The 10487-nt window shown below is 48.6% G+C and overlaps 1 protein-coding gene across 1 annotated transcript in view; it reads left to right on the top strand.

Moving 5' to 3' along the window:
• The first annotated feature begins 2906 nt into the window (after positions 1-2906).
• Positions 2907-10487, top strand: part of zfhx4 (zinc finger homeobox 4) — an 82046-nt gene continuing 74465 nt past the window's right edge. Inside the window, exon 1 of the mRNA XM_053413061.1 lies at positions 2907-3348. The gene's annotated coding sequence lies outside the window, so the exon portion shown is untranslated. The remainder of the gene's footprint in view (positions 3349-10487) is intronic.

Raw genomic sequence — 10487 nt, 5'->3', positions numbered from 1 at the left:
CTGTGTGCTTTTTCTTTTTTTGGCGTGTTTCTGTGCGTGTCCCGATGGGGCACAGGGGTCAGCCGAGCAACCCCATGAGGGCGCCGGCGCATCGGACAAACAAGGTGGAAGTCTGTGCGCACGTCCAGGTGACCGCTTGTAGTAAACACCGGGACGGGCTGCAGAACCGACAAGATCACCCCTTCAAGAATATACACAGCACAGAGAATCTAACGGACCCATCAAGTCAGCTTTCTAGTTCGACTTCATCGAATATATTGACGCACCAACAATGGTGGCATCCCTTGGTGTGTCACGCCAATATGGTAATCTCTCCAGACGATTCCAAGTTATTGATCTACTGAAGTGACACAAGATCACTATGAGTGTTCAGCACCTTTCATACTGTCAATAGACGCATTGGAAAAATAAAACAAACACGTCTGATGTTCGATAATTGCTCTGTTGTTTTTAAGAGTTTTAATTTGTGCCACCCCCCCCTGGACTGGTGCCACCGTGAAATATATTCCTATTTGCATTAGATCACACACATACTCGCACACTCGCGCGCACACGCACAGACATACAGACAACACAAGCAGGACAGACACGCATACACACACACACACACACACACACACACACACACACACACACACAGTCAGAAACACACAGACAGCGGAGTTTACAGATAAAAATCTATAATTAATTGAGGATGCCGCTGATATGGAAATGGGACGAAATGTTAGTTAACGCGGTCCATTGTGGAGCGGCTCTCCGGAGAAAGAGCATCGTCTGCGGGGAAGGAGGGAGGGTGGAGACCAGGGGAAGGGAGGGGGGGGGGGGGGGTTTACAAAACGCAGGAGGTTACGATAAGACGCATCCTGTATCACTTCTCTAAATCCGCTTTAGACTTGAGCGTTTTCACTGAAATCGAATAAAATAACAAACGAAAGTTTGCAGAAAAATAGTCACCGGTGCGCACAATTTGGACCGTTAGAATAAAGTGGGAATAAGTACATCCTTTCAAAGACAGGGAAACGCTCGAGTAAAAAAAAAAGAGAAAAGGCACGATGGGCTGTGTCTATAAAAAGTCCTCCGTTTGGCTGTCTTAAGAGAAATAGGTCCACTTCCGCGCAGCTTGGAGAAGCCTCGACGCAAGCCACGGTGCGACTTATGGTTATTTTGCGCGTCCGCCTCAGCAGCGGACAGCGTGGACTCTCCAAGCCGTCTGTGCGCGACGCCTCCCAAGGCTGACAGGCTAGGAAAACCCCCCTGGAGGACAGGGAGGCAGCTGCAGCAGTAGCGGCAGCAGCAGGAGCCTTGGATCCGGGTGAAAAGTGACGCCTCTGCTCCTCACCCCGACCCACCCACCCCCTTGTGTCAGAGACCTCTCTAAACCCAGTATAAACAGCCGCGGGTCGGGTCGGGCTCGGATCTCTTGGCTTCTTAAGGATCCAGTGGGTACGGGTCGCAGTCCAGTCAATGTGGCTGCAGAAGTAGACCCAGTAGTTCACTTGCCAGCAGCAGCCTTATAATCACATCCCAAGCCCCGGCTCATGCAGTTCAATTCACCCCCAGCTTCGATTTTTTTCCATGAAGGCGAACAAGATCTCTTGATTTTCTCCCCCGATTGAGACTGTGCAAAGTCTTCCTCTTGTCCAAAAGCCACTATTTAAAAAAAACAAAACACAACACAAGGGGGGGGAAACACACACTGCTTTGAGAGGGTATAGGGCCAACACACCGATGCACTTCCTAAAAGGACACTAAATGTAAACGCCAGTGAATGGAGCTTTGAATAGAGTGGGGGGATTTTTTTTGATGTGACCTTGTATTGGATTTTGCAGTTTGGCTCTATTGAACCCACACGGGGCCTCGGCGGTCCCGAAAGGGCACTGATGGCTTTCCAACATGTGGCGGATTATACTCTGATGTTTCGTGGCTCTGATTTTTTTTTTTTGGGGGGGGGGGGGGGGGGGGGGGGGGGGTGAAAGCTTGGATGTTTACATTGACCATATGTGCCAACAGAGCAGTGTCCTCACCTGCATCAATAGCGAGGATGGGCAATGTAGACAGGCAGAGACAGTCCGACCCGTGCGTAAATTCATCACGTTTGTGAATGCGCAATTACGCTTTTTCTACATAAATATTGTTATTCCTATAAAATATATTCTACATAATGTGTGCGGCCCCGTTCTTGTCGTGGCACATAACGGTGTTGTAGTTGTTACGCACATCTTTGATATAAAAAAAAAATTCCCCATTGATCCATTCATGAATACTTCCACACCTCACACAGAAAGTATTTTATTTTATATTCCAACATATCCCCAAATCCACAAACACCGTTCATTTGGCGCATCTGCTGGTAAAGCAAATTCACCTGCAATGTCACGATCAATAAAATCAAATAGACACATCAGAAACAGGATCTGTAAATATGATAAAATATTTCGTATATATTTGTCAGATCCAAGATAAATGAAAAGTGTCTCAACTCGGTGCCTTCCAAGCTGCAGCTCAGAAATATCCCCGTGCAAAAACTTGTTCATTTTTATTTTGTATTATTATTATTATAGATAAATATGACTTCCAAGCACTTGAGCGTAATCTTCGCTGCAGCCTGTTCGCTGTGCAGGAAGCGCTCGTCCATTGTTCTACATGTGATTTGGCCTCTGCAGAGAGAAACCGAACAAAAAGGTCTCTCTCCGCTGCGCGCACGGACCCATGCCTCCGCCAGGCCTGCGTGTGCGCGTCATTTGCAATGTGGAGACTGTTGATCAACTCACTAATTACACTTCTCTCCTCGCTCTCTCTCTCTCCCCCTCTCTCTCTCTATCTCTCCCTCCCTCTCCGTCTCTCTTTTGCTCCCTCCCTCTCTCTCTCTCTCTCCTATTCGCCCTCTCTCTCTCTCTGTGTCTCTCTACCCATTCCCAGAGTGCATATCGGGAAATAGACACACAAAGACATGCGCACTCAACTTAATCAGCCATTTTTTTTAAACAGGGGCTAAAACGATAATAATTAGCAGAATAAAGACATATCGGATTTTCATTTCCTTTCCTCCGTTTCCCCGACCCCTCGTCCACAAGAGAAACTGCGAGGCAGCCGGTCGACACGTCGCTCCGCCGCCGCCGGATCCAAACCAAAATAAGGGATAGCTCTGAGACCGCTTGACATCTGTGGTTTTTACCCCCTCTTCCCAATACAAAGTTGGAGGATTATTGTAATTTTACCTGTTTTCTTCCACGTTTTTGATTGCCCGATCACGAAAGCCGCTGGATGTGACTGTTTTGTAAAACCCCGAGAGCAGAGACGAGAAGCGGAGGTGACGGCTTTGGAGAGAGAGAGAGAGGGGGGAAGAAAGTAAGTTTTTTTTCCCGTTCCTTTTCCTTTAACTTTTATTGAGTGACTTTGGGCTGTGTGTGTTAAATTCAGGGGGCTCGGGTATCGATTGTCTATCCCGCCCCGTGGATCTCCCGACACCGGGGCTGCTCGGATAACAGGTGCTGGCCGCTTTTAGTCCCAGAATAAAGGCGGATATCGTGATGTTGGAGTGCAACTCCGGCGCTTCGGTAAAACAAGGGGGCTCTGACAGGATCGGAGGCGTTCTCCCTCACGCGCACTGTCCGCGGGATCCCACGTCAAGACCCGCCGCTTCCCGGTGAACTTTCCACCGCTGGCACTGAGGTCGAGCCGCCTCGCACCCGATCGCTCCCGGTAGACCCACCGAGGCGAGGAGCGTTTCCTCCCCCCGTTTGGTGGCTTTGCGGTGCGGATATGGTCTCTCTTTCGCAAGTGCCCGATCCCTCGGACATGTCCGCTTCCGAGCTTCCACGCTCGGGGCTCGGGGCTGGACGTCCGCCCCCCGTGCCAGACCCCCGCAACCGCCACACCATTGATTTCGAAGCGATCTTATGGACGCACCGCAGCGATCCGAGCCTGTGTTTTTAACCCATGTGGTTTCGCGCACCTTCCAGGCATTCACGGTCCAAAGTGACACGATCAGTCCTCCGCCACGATCCCCCCTTCCCTTCCGCCTGGGATCCTTCGCCTTCTATCTTTTCAAAACCACTCTCTTTTTACCACGTTTTATTAGAGGATCGCCTCCAAAAGAGAAACAGACACTCGCCGATCCCCGGTCCCACACGTCTTTACCTGCTGCGCTCATTTAGAAAGAAAGTAGTCGCACTTTTACCGAGGCGTGGGTGGCTGCGTCGTCCGGAAGGGAGAGCGATCGCTGGGCTACCGATAGCATGGCGAGTCCCTGTAGAGCCACACAACTCCCTGAGTTACTTCCCCCCCTGTTTCATCCTCTGCACCGGCATCTGAAACACCAGAGTGTGTCTAAAAACAAAACTCACACTTTCATCATTTCATCATTTCACTGGTGTTTTGAAATCCCTTCCATCCACATAGTCTACAACTTCCATTTCCATCCTCGGTCCCCCATGCATCCGAGCGTCGGCTCACCGGGTTCTAATTCCCTGGTATAAAATGTTTCTTAAATCCCAGAGATCTGTGGTTGACACATCTCCTCTAAGTGGCCGGTGGCTCTTGTTTTGGGTCATTTAGAGGAACCGGAGCGCAGACACGGGGGCTCTCCGGTGGGGTTTTTTACGCACTGTATTGTGGCTGTGTTTTTTGTTTTGTTTTTTTGTGTGCGGAAGGTAGACTTGGCTCGGATTGGGACGCGACAGTGACAGGGGGTGGGGGGGGGGACATCGATCGCACGGGAGGAAAAAAAAACATCAGGGCCAAGGGGCCAGTCTGTCTCCAGCTCGGGGACAGGCTGTGTATAGTGAGTGTGTGTGCCTGGAGGGACACTATACGCTCCCGATGAACGGTGCGCCAATATAGGATCGAGCTTTTTATAGGACTGTCTCCATTTGTACGCGGCTCTCGGGCTTTTTACGTGGATTTCGGAGCGTGTTTACCAGCGAGAAAAGACGCTTTTAAAGCAGCCTTTCCCCCCCAATGAGTCCCCCTTTTAAATCTTTGTGGATTATGGAATGCGTACACGTTTTTTAAATATGACACAGAATGCACATTTATTTTTTAATCCAAAAAACGGGATTTTCTGTATTATATCACCGAGCAATGACAATAACACCTTTAATAACATGATTGGTTTTTATTCGAATAATAATGAGAATACATATCTTATTGTTTTTGTTTTTATTATTGTTGTTTTGCAAGAACACGTTAGATTGCTGTTTCAAATTTCAAATTTCCTAAATTAAATATGGGAACACTTTTATTTTTCAGCAAATTAAATGTTAGATTAAATCAGATAATTTTTATAGTTTCACAAACTGGTGTATTTTTGGACTGCATGGATCTCATCTCTGGTCCGAGGATTTTAATTGCATTTGCATAGATTCCTTCATTTCATTTCAAAAATACAGCTGAGGCCTAATAATAATTATAATAAAAAAATGGAATTATTAAAAAAAAAAATCAAAAATGTGAAATAATGAGAGGAGATGATCCGTTGTATTTGCAGTCTATTTCATCAGTTAATGATGGTATTGTCTCACTCTGCAAATGAGGGAATTTTTTTGAGGTTTACGTTTGCAGAAGCCCAGGCCCCTCTTGTTTTTGTTTTTCTACTCGCTTTGTGTCTTTAGCTCTTTCAAAGGCTGTGTGTGTGTGTGTGTGTGTGTGTGTGTGTGTGTATCTGCATGTTAGTTAAGCAGCTTGCAACATTAATTTCCATCCGTGGCGGTCGAGGGGAGGAATAAAAAAAACATATATAGTGTGAGAGATGGGCGAGATAGCCCTGGGAGGACAATAGCTGTTGGCTTGAAAATGCCTCTTGATTATTAAAAGCTAATGCATTTTCAGCATTGCAGCCTTCATTAAGGGTGCGGATGGAGGGGGGGGGGGTGTGAGTGTGGTGGGGGGGTTATGAGAGGGATGAGACACTACTGGGAGGAGGAGAGGTTGGGAGAGGGAGAGAGGGAGAAAGAGAGAGAGAGAGAGAGAGAGAGGGAGACAGGGGCTGAGTCTGTCCTATAACTCCTGGGCCCAAGACACATGCAGCCAGAAGATTGGCTCGGGCCTCTCCTAGGGGTCGACAATGTGTCATTTCCACCCGGCTAGATTGCCCTCTGCCTATCTGATATTAATGTGCAAATCAATATTTCAAGGATTAAATTTCCCTTCTTCATTTTTTATGGTTTCTACCTCAATAAGTCTCCCGTCTAATAGAGGAGGCTGGATGATTTAGAAGCCTTTGCTGCAGAAAGAGAGAGGGAGACAGAAAGAAATAGAGAGGAGCTTTGCAACAAGGCTATCGCTGCATTTTAATGTTCTTCCTCGTGGATCCCCCCCCATAGGCCCTCGGTAAGGAGGGCTATATCGCTGCCTTACAGTGTAAAGACAGCCAATTTGGCTAAAAAGGCAGAAAGGGAAAATATGAGTCCGGTTGAATACTTAAGACGCTGTGGTAATCCGAGTAGCAGGTATTAGAGAACAGGAGCCCCCCTCCTCCCCTTCCTCAAAGACACACACACTCATCCCGAGCTACATCCAAACCTGCATTACCAGCCGTCATGCTCGAGCGAACAGTGTAGCTTACCGCACGCTGGACTGCTATAACAATATAATTTTTTCCCTTCCTCCTTTTTCTCCTCCGCTTTTCTGCCTTTTCTGCATAGAAGCCCGTTTGACGTCCACCGAGGAGATTTACTCTCAGGCGCAATAACATCTGGCGTATGTGTGTTATAGAAATGAATCACTCTGACACAATGACCTGTGTATGATTATTGGGGAGCGTATTACCATAGTCATAATGCTGCATCTCATTGAAAGTCAACTAAATGAGCTTGGACCCTTTGACTCCCCATAGACCTTCATTAAGGGACATTGCGCACACACGCGCGGGCGTCTGTCTGCCAGTAGGTGTGTGTGTCTGTGTGCATGTGTGTTTATTTAATCCTCCTTCCTGTACCATCTGGTGCGTGTGTGTGCGTATGCGTGTGTGCGTATGCGTGTCCAGCAGCAGCACGGTGTGAACCCCCCCCCCCCCCCACCCTCGCCAGTCAGCCACCAATTTTTTCACTCCCCATTCAGCCCGTGCAGCAGAACTGAGTAGACTGTTTTAACATGCTCTTGATAGGGACAGTGTCAGCGAGTGAAAACAAGACGACAGAGGGAGAGAGAGACAGAGGAAGAGGCACAAAAGATCTGTAATTGTAGCACGACCGCTTGGCTTCCTCCCTGATTCACGGCCATTACAATGTGAAAAGCACAACCGCCTGTCCTCCATTATTAAAACGGCAGGCCTACACACACTCTCACATCCATACACGCATACTCACTGGGGGGAACCGTGTAGATCTTTTTTTTGTCTCTTATTTGCGGCTCAAAAATAACTGCTATCATTCCGGTCACAGGATTTAAGGAGATTCAATATTAAAGCTAATATCCAGCGTTTATTTTTTTCCTCATACGAATACGCTGGTTAAATTGACAAAGTAAAATCCTAAATTCTTCATTTTGACGAGTCCAAGCTGTGCCATGTGTAGATACATCCCAGCCATCGTTTGTGTTTGACTCTGACGGACCAGGTTGTCTTTCTCCTTCGCACTTCTTCTCAAGATTTTTCATAGATGGTGCTTTATGCAACATGTATTATGCAACCGTTCGAAGCATGTCGTTTTTTTGATGCAAAGCGCTACCTAACAGCTGGATTTTCAGGAGATCAAGGTTCGATATTCTCTTGGTTATGAAGTGTGTGTGTGTGTGTGTGTGTGGTGTCTGCGAGACAGAGCGAGGGGTGACAGCCAGCAGTAGTAGTAGTAGTAGTGTCAGGGTCTTCTGGCTCAGGGAGGCCTGTAGGGGGAGAAGCTAAGAAGTCCACAGCAGCTCGGCATTATGTCTCAAAGAGGGGGGGCTTCCTGTGTCAGCCCTGGGGCACCACCGCTAACACACACTTTCTCTCCATCACACACACACTGTGCGAGAGGCGGAGGAGGGTTAAAGACTTGGAACAAGATCAAGCCCCTCCGCAGCTCCCGGGGTGGGAGCTTGTGAATATGCGAGTTTTAGTGTAATTAGCACTTAATTATATTAACATATGCAAATTGTCAGGCGGAGAGCTTGTACCGCCGGTGGGTATCGGCTGAGATACAAGTGACTCTATTGTACCGCCACGGCAGAAAAGAGAATAATGGGTGTGTGTAAGGCAACCAGCCAGCCAGCCAGCCAGCCAGTCCACCCCCCGTGCGAGCACATAACCAGCTAGCTCATTTAAGTCGCGGTCCGGCCGCTTTGCCAAATTTCATTAGTCGCCATGACGACTTGGCTAATTGTGCTGACTAATGTCCCCTGATCTGTTGTCAGTCAAGATGGGTGTGTGTCCCCGTGCCCCCAAAACAAGAGAGGGGGCAGAGAGCGAGAGAGCGCGAGAGAGAGAGAGAGAGAGAGGCCTGACTTTCCTGAACCCAACTCCTATAAACACACGTTCTGCTTCGACAAGCATTTGCATATTCAAAAACACCCTGCCGTCTTTCCTCGTCCGTCTCGGCGTGCGTTTGCATGTGCACACCTGCACCGGCAAGGTCATGCGCATGTGGCGGCAACATGTCAGAGGGGAGGGCGAGGGTTCAGTTTCGTGTCGTGTCTCAGTGTGTGTGTGTCACATGTGCACCACACTGCTGCCTGTGAAGCAAGACTGGGACTGCGAGGCGGGTATGGCCCCTGTGTAGCGACATGGCTGAATTTGTTTTTGATTATTGTACATGACCGGGACTCTGGCAATGAAAAGCCCGGGCCTGAACAACAGGGACAAGGAGTTCCGCCTTTGAAAAGCGCCAGCCCTTTTCAATCCGTCCCAAAATTATGTAATTTCAACACATCTTTAGAGTTACCCCCGACCAAGCAGTAGGACTTCTTTTTGTCTGGGGGGGGGGGGGATCTATTAGATGTTGTGTGCCTCCCGCTAGCCAAAGGTGGATAGACATTGGGCCTAGTTGGTGCTACTAGTACTTGCATGCTAATCCTGTTTTTTGACAGGAACGTAAACTGATATAATTGCTTTTCAGTGGCAGGAATGGCGGTTTATACAAGTGTGAAAGCACGGGGAAGGGGATTAGCATTATTTTGCATAATGCTGGGCAGGCGCTGAATGGGGCATTGAACGCTTGACTGGGTGACAGAGATGAAAGAGAGATGAAATGCTTCACCCCTCTTCTTTTTTTTTCTATTCTGCCTCCCTCCCTCTCCATCTCTCCCCTCTGTCTCCGGCCGCTGTGGCTGCCGGAGAGGGACTGTGTTTTTCGGAGAGCAGCCCCGGAAACGGCAGGGCCCCCGTGTTTCTCGCTGTTTGTTCTGGTGCCAGCAGATGGAAGGTGTCATGTGAGGCAATATGTATGATAATAGAGTAACCGCGGTAAACTCCGGGCTTCCTAAGCCTCCATGTATATACTAAACTGCATCCCTAAAGCGCTGGAGTGTGCAATTATGTCGTGGATGGATGTGGCTCAGGTAGCTTTTACATGGAAGGAAGGGAGCGGCTTTCGTGGATCAAATCAAACTACACTGTTCTTACATTTTCCTTTATTGAGATGTTTACCCAGGATTTGGTCGGATATCGTCTGGGTAGAGGGGAATGTGGAACTGCGAGGCAGGTGTGTTTTATGTGAATGCCTGGGTGTGTATGTGTGTGTGTTTGTGCGTGTGCGGGCTGTGGTAGTCATAGGCGGGGGCACGCGGGTGGTGACGCAGCTTAAAATCGCCGCTGTGACTTCCATATGACCCAAATCGACTTTGTGCGTAATTTATGATCAACCGTCATTATTGCTATTGCATCTGGTGTATGGAAATGATCCCGGGTTGAGGGAGGGACGTGAGGTTGGGTGGTGGAGAACATGAACGCCACAAAGGCTGCTGTGGCCTGTTTTTGTTGTCTCTCATTGGACAGGATCCTCTTTCTTTGACCTTTTGCACGCCTTCCCTTCCCTTTCATATGCTAATGCCGGGCCAGGGCCGAGGAGGAAACACGCCGGAGCTGAGTGCAGGAGGACAAAGACTCCTCTCTCTTTCTCTGCCTCCTTTTCCACGCCATATCTCCTCTTTTCTTGCCTCTTCCCCTCTCAAGCAAACTTGACAGACTTTGGCGTGAAAGGAAGTGAGTGCTCAGTGGATAGGAAAGGTGGGGACGGCATTGTTGCCGTGACCCGGCGCCACCTGTGAGGATCAAGTGCACTGCAGCGATCCCCGGCCATGTTTATGTGGACACATTTTTTGAGTGGCCCTTGTAGTGGGTATTGCGGATCGGTAATCGTTTGAGCCGCGCCGCCGGTAGTGCTGTAGCTCAGGCCAAGTCAGTTGAGGAGTGATTTGTTGCTTTTCCAGTGGCGCTAGTCGAGTTGTCATAGCCGGGTCTATATTTCTCCTCGGTCTGCCTACTCTATCTTCTAACAACCAGTAAAGCGCTGTCTCTGGTGGGGTAAAAGGATCCTAATATAATTACTACAAGTCTCCCCCAGCATAATGCT

The sequence above is a fragment of the Pleuronectes platessa genome, chromosome 20, assembly GCF_947347685.1.
Source record: "Pleuronectes platessa chromosome 20, fPlePla1.1, whole genome shotgun sequence".
Taxonomy (NCBI): Eukaryota; Metazoa; Chordata; class Actinopteri; order Pleuronectiformes; family Pleuronectidae; genus Pleuronectes; species Pleuronectes platessa.
The sequence above is the reverse complement of the archived record's forward strand: the minus strand, read 5'-3'. Positions and strand labels throughout refer to the sequence as shown.